This window comes from Echinops telfairi, unplaced genomic scaffold (assembly GCF_000313985.2).
Source record: "Echinops telfairi isolate 266 unplaced genomic scaffold, ASM31398v2 ScPeMD7_7424;HRSCAF=8462, whole genome shotgun sequence".
Taxonomy (NCBI): domain Eukaryota; kingdom Metazoa; phylum Chordata; class Mammalia; order Afrosoricida; family Tenrecidae; genus Echinops; species Echinops telfairi.
In genome coordinates, this window is record NW_022111324.1 from 56,322,528 (window position 1) to 56,333,106 (window position 10,579).

Sequence of the window (10,579 nt, forward strand, 5' to 3'; positions counted from 1 at the left end):
GGCTTATGAGGGTGGGAGGGAGGGAGGGGGGAAATGAGGAGCTGATACCAAGGGCTCAAGTGGAAAGAAAATGTTTTGAGAACGATGATGGCAACAAATGTCCAAATGTGCTTAACACAACAGATGGATGGATGGATTGTGATAAGAGTTGTACGAGCCCCCAATAAAAGGTTAAAAAAACCCAAAATGCTGTAGTCTTGGAAACTCGCAGGGGCAGTTCTGCCCTGTGCAGTCGGGTTGCTGTGAGTCAGAATTGACTTCACCGCCGGCAGTGATGGTGTGTCGTGTTTCCCCTGGCCTACCAAAGCCAAGGCCTTCTGCAAAGTTCAGCCCGATCTGCCCTGCCCCTCCTGTGAGCAGCCGGAGAGCAGCTTGGTGTTTCTTCTTCCCTTTGCCAGCTACTCCAGGAGAAAGTGTGCAGGACACCTTGGCCAAAAGCTGCAAATGTGTTAGTACAGAGAAAGGGTGGTAAGATTTTACAATAGGATCAAAACCTTTTAGTAGGTTGTTAAAATCCTTACTATGTCTTAGCAACTACCTGATTAGACTACTAATGTGAACAGCCTGCACCGAGGCAGGGTGGCTGCCGTTGGTGTAACTGCCATCAAATGCATTCATAGCAACTCAGTATGTGACATATCAAAACGAATGTTCCCTGTCATGCTCACAATCGCTGCTATATTTGAACTGGTGCCAGCCCCTGTGCCAGCCATCTCCTCTTTTTCACTGACCCCTTACCTTTGCAAGCATGCTGCCCTTGTTCAGGTACTGCTCCCTCCTGGTGGCATGTCCACAGAATATGAAACAATGTCTGTTCATCCTGCTTGAGAAGCAGTCTGGCTGTGCCTTTTCCAAGTCAGATCTCTTTTTCCTTCTGGCAGTCCACTGTTCTTCTCCAACACCATGATTACAGGGGACTAATTCTTCTTTGGTCCATTTCAGGGTACAAAAAAGACACCAAATCTCAAATATAATTTAAGGAGGACATTTATTAAGTCTTAAACAGGACCGAAACACTTCATCCAGATAAGGGAGACCATGAGCATGAGGTCACCATGGTATCCAAAGATTCACAGGCACATAGCCACCTAAATAGGACATGGAGAATACAGGAAACTCACAAAATCGTGATTGGCGCTGGATCGGTACATGGCAGTTACAGGGAGAACTACAGAGCAGGAACAGAACCAGGATCGTGATACATGATGTTAGAAGAGTTTACAAAATTGATTGAAGGCTTTCCAACCAAGGCAGTCAGGGCATGACTCATGAATTGGGGACCCGCAGTACGTGATCTCAATCAAGGACACTCTCAGGCAAGCCCCTAAGGGAGACTGCCCTTCCCTGGGCTTCCTGGAGGAAGTGAGATATCCCATTTTTTAAAAATATACCGCTCAAGGGCAGGGAGCTCTAGTGGAATAGTAGTTATGTGTTGGGTTGCTAACTGCAAGGTCAGCAGTTAGAAACCACCAGCCACTTCTCGGGAGAGAGATGAGGCTTTCTACTCCCATAAAGAGTTAGAGTCTCAGAAACCCACAGGGGCAGTCCTACCCTGTCCTACATGGTCACTAAATGTTGGCATGGACTCAATTGCAGTGCATTTGGTTTAAGCTTGGCCCAAAGGCAAGACTGCTCATCTCACTGGTTAATGGTCAGAAACAACTCAATGGAGACTTAAAATTCATGCACAGACTCTGCAAATAGAGTTTGGGCTCGCCCTGTCATCCATCGCCTTCTGCAAATGGTGCTCAGAATTTAAGCTCTAATAAAGGTTTTCCTTTTTTATTGTCCAGTTTTTATATGTATTTGAGGTGACTGAAAATATTACGGCATGGGTCAGGCTGATTGTAGGTGCCAAGGTGCCAGCTTTACATGTTAGCACTTCAAGCAGGCATCGTGTAGCAGATTTGCCCAATGTAACATCATTTAGTTTCCCGGCTGCTGTGTCTCTGGACATTGGGAAACATTCGTTTCCCAGCTGCTCTTTCCCTGGACATTGGTTGGTTGATGGTAGAGGCAAGAAAAATGAAATCCTTGATAATTTCAATGTCTTCTCCATTGTGAGGATTTTTTATTTTAAGGTATAATACATATGACCTTTTATTATAAGGTGCATCTATCAGTTAAATGCTTCTCTTCTCTTTCAACAACCAAGTGGGGTCATTTGGTCTCCCAGGTGGTTAATGATCAGGCTTCCTCCCATCCTGATGCTGTGTTCTTCTCTATGGGCCCCAGCCTCTCATGTTGTTTGCCAAGCATGCAAGTTAAATAACTATGGTGAAAGGATTCAACCCTAACATAAACCTTTCCTGTTTTTTTTTTTTAAACATTTTATTGAGGGCTCTTAAAGCTCTTATAACATTCCATACATCAATTGTATCAGGCATATCTGTACATATGTTGCCATCATTCTTTTCTAAGCATTTACTTTCTATTTGAGCCCTTGGTATCAGCTCCTCTTTTGACCTTCCCCTCACTCCCACCCTCATGACCCCTCGATCAATTATAAATTTTTTTTTATATCTTACACCAACCACTGTCTCTCCTCACCCATGTTTCTGTTGTTCATCCCCCTTGGGGTGGGGGTGAGGTGGGAGGGTTATGCACCAGTCATTGGGATCAGTTCTCCCTTTCTCCCCCACTTTTTCTGGTTTTAAATCCCCTTATCTTAGTCTACAGAAGATATTGCATCATCCATTTTTTAGCATACTGCTCAAGGGCAGGGAGCTCTAGTAGAATATGGGTTATGTGCTGGGCTGCTAACTGCAAGGTCAGCAGTTAGAAACCACCAGCTACTCTTCGGGAGAAAGATGAGGCTTTCTACTCCCCTAAAGAGTTACAGTCTCAGAAACCCACAGGGGCAGTTCTACCCTGTCCTATAGGATCACTGTGGTTCAAAATTGACTTGATCTAAGTGAGTGTGGCAAATCTCAAAAACAACTTAAGGAGAATATTTATTAAGTCAGGACAAAGACACATCATACAGCTGAGGGAGGCCATCCAAGGGTTGACAGAGCACCGATAAAAAAGACATTGGAACAAAGGAAACTATTACAGAAGCACGTTGGCAGCAGATCAATATATCACTGTTGAAGGTGGGACTACAGAAATGGAATGAGACCATGATTGGTCTGTATATGATACCAGACAGAAGCATTTACAAGATTGGTCCAAGGGGGGAGCGGGGAGGGAGGGGAAAAATGAGGACCTAATGTCGGGGGTTTAAATGGAGAGAAAATGTTTTGAGAAACGATGTACAAATGCGCTTTACACAATTGATGTGTGTATGGATTGGGATAACAGTTGTATGAGCCCCTAATAAAATGTTAAAAAAGAGAAAAAAAAAAAAAAGATTGGTCCAAGGTCCTCTGACAAAACCAGTCGTCGCCATGCAGCCTTGGTCCCCAATCTCCATCAAGGACATACTCATGTAACCCCCTGATGGAGTCTGGCCGTCCCTGGCTTGTTAGGGGAGTGGTGGCGATACAGTTTATCATGGACTCTGCCTCAAGGCCCAACTTTCCACATTCCCAGTTAATTATCAGAAGGAATTCAATGGAGGCTTAATCCACATGGAGTTTTCTGAAAATGACTTTTGGGCTCTCGCTTTTATCAGTCACCTTTTGCAAACCTAGTGTTGAGAATTTAAACTCCAATAGAGTACTAGAAGTTACCTGAAGATTGAGAACATCTCAAGAATTGATTTGACACACTAAACACTAGTGGCAGAAGACTAGACCAATTGTTGAATGGCATCGCCCTGAAGAAAGCAAAAGGTCATTAAAGAACAAGAATAGACAAAGTGGTTGCCAGAGGAGTCTCTGAAACTTGCTCTAGAATGCAAAGCAGCTAAAGAGAACAGAAGAAATGAAGACGTAAAAGAGCTGAGCAGAAGATTTCAGTAGGTGGCTCAAGAAAATAAAGTACTCTAACAAAATGTACAAACACGAGAATTGGAAAATCAAAAGGAAAGAAAACGCTCAGCATTTCTCAAGCTGACAGAAGAAAAAAAGTCCGTCCTTGAGCTGCAGCTACAGCTGAAGGGCCGTATGAACAAACTAAGGAACCTGGGTGGTGCAGTTGGTTAAATATCGGGCTGCTAAGGGCAAGGTCAGCAGTTCAGACCCACCAGCCCTTCCCCAGGAGAAAACTGAGACGGGCTGCTGCCATAGAGATTTGCAGTCTCTAAGAATCCTAAGGAACTATTCAACTCCGCAGGACAGGCTTATTATGACTTGAAATCAACTGGGTGGCCATCATTGGCCATATGAGAATAAAATGGAATATGGGAAGCATCAAAAGAAGATGGAAAGGATACACAATCACTGAACTAAAAAGCATTGGTTGGCATTAAATCATTGCAGGGGATTGCCTATGGTCAAGAACCAAGGGTACTAAAACCTAAGCTCTACTGAAGACATTGGCAAAATCACGGCTCTAAAAATTGGCAGAATACTAATGGAAGTATTTTAATAAATGGATACAGCACTGGAAGGACTTACTAATCTACCTAGCTAACTGACTGGGAAAAAGAGCTTTCTTTCTTTTTTTTATGTAATCATTTTATTGAAAGCTCTTATAAATGTCATAACATTCCATAGTTCAATCACACAAAGCAGTATCATACAGTTGGTACCACAATCAGTTTCAAAACATGTTCTTTCCTCTTGAACTCTTTGATTATCTGCTTCCTTTTATCTCCCTCCCTCCCCCACCCTATGCCCCAGGGACTTCCCCTCCCTTTAACCGCCTCCCCCCATAGCTTATACAATCCAATATATCCATTCACATACAAGTCACTTGTTCAATCCCATCAAGTGCGGTTAAACAGCTCCCTATTCCTCTCCCCCCCTCCCCCCTTCTTCCAGTGCCCTTAGGGAACCATTTCTCCTGTGACTGTTTCTGAAGGGGTTATCTATCTTGGCTTTCATGAACATACACAAATCTAATATGATTAATGAGGTAAAGCAAATTAAAACAATAATAGTAAGGGGAGGAAGTATTAAAGAACTAGAGGATGGTTATGTAGCTCATCAGTGCTCTACCACACCCTGGATTCAGCATCCTTTCCGTGTGGCCCTTCTGAGAGGGGCTGTTTACAGATGGATTTGCGTTTCCACTGTATCTATTCTTCACATAGATTTGATTGCTTGTTTGTGAACTTCTGATCCCTCTTCCTGTCGACACCTGGTGATCGCACAGGCTGCTGTACTTCTTCCATGTCGGCTTCATTGCTTCCCAGCTAGATGGATGCTTGTTTACCTTCAAGCCTTTAAGACCCCAGACACTATATCATTTGCTAGCTGGCCATCATCAGCTTTCTTCACCACATGTGCTTATGTACCCATTTTGTCTTCAGCGATTGTATCAGGAAGGTGAGTATCATACATTGCTACATTATCAGAGGAAACCATTCTTGTACTGAGGTGAGATTTAAGTAGAGGCCCAAAGTCCATCTGCTTCCTTGTTGCATTTTCATATATATACATATATAAACAAATACACATATATTTATATATATATATATTTTTTTCTTCTTTGCTCCTTTCTTTTTTCCCCCCTCTTGCCCCACTATTATGTTTACCCATCATTCATCTCTCACTAATTCCGCTCAGATACAATTCAATTGATCAAGCATGACCAGAAAAGCTATACCCTCCTCGTCATCAATTTTAGAACACTTACTATTCCCTTGTACCCATCATAGTTGGCTCCCCTCTCACCTCCCACCCACACCATGACCCCCAGTGGCTCTCTATAGAAGATTGCTTATCCTGCCTATTTTGTATAGATAGCCACACACTCACAAAACATACAGATAGTCACAAGTCTAACAGGAATCCTGACATAGAGCAGATGAATATCTCTGTTAAATAGAGAAGAGGACATGTTTTTGTTTTGTTGTTGTTGTTTTGGGAGAAGGACATGTTAGAAACCATCAGTCCAGCCCCCCTTCTTTCAGGGCTACATATCCTGCGTCCCACTCACCTGACAACACATGCACCTTTTTACTTGTCAGCATTTGTGTCCGAAAAGCAAGCATCTGAAAGTCCCCAGTGCTATTCCTGGAGTCAGGGATGGAGTGATCCAATTATGCCTTTCGAGATTCAGTGTGGCCCCCTTGTGAGTAATCCCCAACCAGCTCAAGTGGGGTGCCAAGTGCTGACCCTCAAGTCAAGTTAAATTTGGCTGCTGATAACTAGAATATGGTTGCAGGAATACATCGACAGAGAATTGACAGCAGTTTACGTCAGATTCAGACGAGGACATAGGCTGAGGGACATCATTGCTATCAGAAAATGTTAGCTAAAGTTGAAAATATCAGAAAGTTATTTACCTGTGTTTATTGGCTCAGCAAAAGCATCCCAATGTGTGGATCATAACAAACTGTGGAATAGCATGGGGAAGAGTGGGACTTCCAGAACACAGCATTAATTCTGCTCATGTGACACCTCTATTAGACCAAGAGGCAGTTGCTGAAAGAGAACAAGGAGCTATTGTGTGGCTTGTCTCCTTCCACCAGACTTACTCAATTCCTATGCTGAGCAAATCATCCCAGAAGTTAGACTGCATGAAGAAGAAAGGGCATCAAAATTAGAAGAAGGCTCCTTAGCAACCTGTAATATGCTGATGACCCAACCTTGCGTGCTTAAAGCAAAGAGGGAAGAGAGAACTTATTGATGAGGAGACGTAGTCTACAGCTTCAATATGGATGACACGCCACATAAAGATAACAAAAATCCTTACACCTGGGCCAGTTAGCAACATAGTGATAAAAAGAAAATATTGAAGTTGTCAAGGTCCATGGAAGCAAGCAGTAAGGAGATCAAACAACTCAACAATGTATTTGCATTAGGCGAATATGAGTGAAATTATAGTGATCTCTTTGAAGACTAAGGTATGCCTGACTCCTGCCATCGTTTTTCAAATGCCTCCTCTGTCTGGGCTAGGTGAAACAATTGACGGCAGTATTTTTATATCAATGGACTTTCTATCAAAGCCTGGCCTCCTACACAGAAGCAAGAACTATTAAACTTGCTTTAATAATTCTTTTTAATATCTGTTTTCTCTCAGCACACGAAAGTTTCCTGTGTATCAAGCCCTGTTCTATAAATATATGTACAAACCTAATATATTCTATGTACAGATAGATACATAGATAGATGATACATAGGCAGATAGATAGATAGATGCATAGATGGATGGATAGCGAGTAAGCCCTGGTAGTGTAGTGGTTATGCATTAGGCTGTGGTCAACATGGTTGGCAGTTCAAAATAACCAGCAGCTTCTGGGAGAAAGACTGGGCTTTCTATTCCTGTCAAGTTACAGTTTGGAAAACCCATGACAGGGTCGCTATGAGTCAGAATTAATTTAATGGCAGTGAGTTATGTGTGTGTGTGAAACCTAATATGTATACAATCCTATCTCTTAACCCTCACAACTACTTATGAGGTAGATGGATTATTATCTCCATTTTACAGATGAGCACAATGAGGCACAGAGAGGGGAAGTGGCTTACCTAGGTACACAGTTAATGAGGGTTAGCCTGCCTTTATGCTTCTAATGATTATGCTACCTGCCTTGACATTAGAGATCAGAGGATTTCAGGGATAGCAGAGCCACACGGCAATATCCTCAAAGCACTCTTAAGAATAGGGAGATTCAAAAGATATAGCGTCTGGGGTCTTAAAGGCTTGAAGAGAAACAAGCGGCCATTCAGCTGAGAAGCATCAAAGCCCACATGGAAGAAGCGTATCAGCCTGACTGACCATGAGGTGCAGAAGGGACCAGTTATCAGACATCAAAGAAATAAAAATCAGATCAGTGGGTGCCCACCTTCCTGATACGGTCACTGAAGACAAACGTGTGCTTAAGCAAAGGTGGTGAAGAAAGCTGATGGTGCCCGGCTATCAAAAGATATAGTGTCTGGGGTCTTAAAGGCTTGAAGATAAACAAGCAGCCAACTGGCTCAGAAGCAACAAAGCCCACATGGAAGAAGCACAACAGCATGTGTGACCACGAGCTTTCGAAGGGATCAGGTATCAAGCATCCAAGAACAAAAAATCATATCATTGTAAAGGTGGGTGAGTGCAGAGTGGAGACTCAAAGCCCATTGGTGGGCAACTGAACACCCCCTTACTGAGGGCTTGTGGGGAGGAGATGAGCCAATCAAGGTGCAGGGTAGCAACAATGAAACATAAAACTTTCCTCTAGTTCTTTAATGCTTCCTCCCCTCCTCTATCATGATCCCAATTCTACCTTACAAATCTGGCTGGACCAGACGATGTACATTGGTACAGATAGCAACTGGAAACACAGGGAATCCAGTATAGATGACTCCTTCAGGACCAGTGGTGAGAGGGGCGATGCCTGGAGGGTGAAGGGAATGTGTAGTAGAAAGGGAGAACCAATGACAAGAATCTTTAAGTATTGCCTCCTCCCTGGGGGGTGGACAGCAGAGAAGAAGGCAGAGGGAAACATCAGACAGGGTAACTTATGACAAAACTATAATAATTTATGGACTATGAAGGGTTCATGAGGGAGGGGGTAGTGGGAAGGAGGGGGAAAATGAGCAACTGATATTAGGGGCTAGAGTGGGAGGCAAATCTTTTGAGAATGATGAGGGCAACAAACGTGCATATGTGCTTGACACAATGGATGTATGTATGGATTGTGATGAGAATTGTATGAGCCCCCAATAAAATAATTTTAAAAATATGTATGTAGGGCTCAAGTAGAAAGCAAATATTTTGAGAATGATGATGGCAACAAATGTACATTTGCTTGACATGATGGATGTATGGATTGTGATAAGAGTTGTATGAGCCTCCAATAAAATGATTTAAAATATAAAAAAGAAATAAATACATACCTAAAAAAAAGAATAGGGATATTTATTATACCATTTTTTGAATAGTTATGTTGTATATAAATCTCCTTTATCTCTATGTGTGAGTGGCTATTTTGTAGAAAGCAAGGAAAAGGGGCCAAGTTCTTTCATGTTTGGGTGAAAGCCAAGGTGGAAGGAAAGGAGCAGCCACACAATGTAGGGCAGAGAACAAGAACGCTGCAGAGGCGGAGGTCAGAGCTGAGTAAGATTATAGTAATTCCCCTCGTAATTCATAGAAATTTGGAGGAGCTGAGTAAGATGATATATAATTCCCCTAAAATTTATAGAAATGTGTCTAGCTTTTCCAAACAGTCCAAACTCATCTGGATTTGGGGGTCTTTAGGAGGTCGTAGCTTGGTTTCATGTATAAAATTGTTTATCAGAATTTGTGGACCAGACTTTATCTCCCTCTCCTCCCTACTCCACCCCTGTTGTTAGGCTCGTATCCAAATGTGGGCCATACAGCCTTTGCTTTTCAATGTCTCTCCTTTGATATTGACATTGAACAGTCTGGTCTTGACTTCTGATCTTGGAGAGGCAGTAAAGACAGCATCAGTCTTTCAAATAGCTCTCCAAGGTGGACTTAAATGAATTCAGAGAAGTAGAGGCCTCCCTGCTTAGCTTTCTCCCCTTAAACTTCTTCATTTTACTCTTAAGAATCTCCCCAGCTCCAACACACACTGCAGTGCATTACTCAATGTGGCCCTTTGAGCTGTAATCTGTGTAAATCCATCACATGATTGGGTAAGACTGCTCCACAGTGAGGTGCTTCTGTCCACTAAAGGATTGGCTAACTTGCTAATAATGTAAATAAGGGGTATAGAATCCATGAAAATACAATGTATTAAACGCTAACAAGTGGGGGCTCTGAGAGGGGGAGATTGGTCAGTATTGGCATCTCACTGTGCTTAACACGAGCCATCCCAGAGGCAGGAAAAAAGATATCTCCCAGCCTTCAAGAAAGAAGAACCAAGAGTGGTGCAGAGCCTTTGGACCTGAGCTTCCTGCACGGAACACCCTTCATCCAGGAGACAAAAAGCTATGACACCGAAGACGGAGAGCAAGGGTGAGAAGCACTGACTGAGAAGAGACAGGAGGAGAGGCAGCAGAATCCAGAGACTACCCGAGACTGTGTAATGGGCTTCTGGATTCATGGGACAAGAGAGGCAAGTGCCTTCAGGGCAAGCGTTACTGCCTTTGAGCATTCATCAGCAGAACTGAAAGAACTTTGGACACTTGGCCAAGCAGGGCAGAGGCCAACAGGCCACAGGGCCTGGATGTACCTACCTGCAGGCATTTCTGAGAAGCTGTTCTGATCAAATTGAAGAACCTGAGTCATTTCTGAGCCTAAATTGTAAACCTCTCTAATAAACCCCACACTCATGACTATTGTCTGTACGTTCTGTGGGGCCATTGCAAGGAACTATTGAACCCAACAGAGAAGATGAGAAGAGATTAGTGGGTGGAGGCATGTCTGATCTCCATTTCATAGGAATTGCCTTTGGGTGAGTCTCTTGCCTAAAGCTAGAGAAATCAGACTCCCACCCCACAACACACATGCCATTTTTCACACACCTGTGCACACACCCTCACTCCTCCCAATTCACTGCACACCAACCACCTAATGAGTCCCTCTGACGTGAGACGCCAAGGTAACTGGAGGAGGATATGCGTTTGTGAATCAGGTC